Here is a 214-nt window from a genome sequence, read left to right on the forward strand (position 1 = left end):
TTTTTTTTAATCGTTTATTTGTAAGATGCTGTAAATAAAGTTAGTCTGTATGCACATATCCTACCCAATGGGTAGAAACCACAAAAAAAGACATTGTTAATAATGTAACAATTTATAGCTGATATAAAGATTTTAACAAGGTGGCAACGGATTTGTAAATGCCTACAGTTCAAATGTGGTTTTTTTTTTTTTTTTTTTTTTTTTTTTTTTTTTA

Source organism: Sinocyclocheilus rhinocerous, unplaced genomic scaffold, assembly GCF_001515625.1.
Source record: "Sinocyclocheilus rhinocerous isolate Xijiao unplaced genomic scaffold, SAMN03320098_v1.1 scaffold5110, whole genome shotgun sequence".
In the NCBI taxonomy this organism is placed as follows: Eukaryota; Metazoa; Chordata; class Actinopteri; order Cypriniformes; family Cyprinidae; genus Sinocyclocheilus; species Sinocyclocheilus rhinocerous.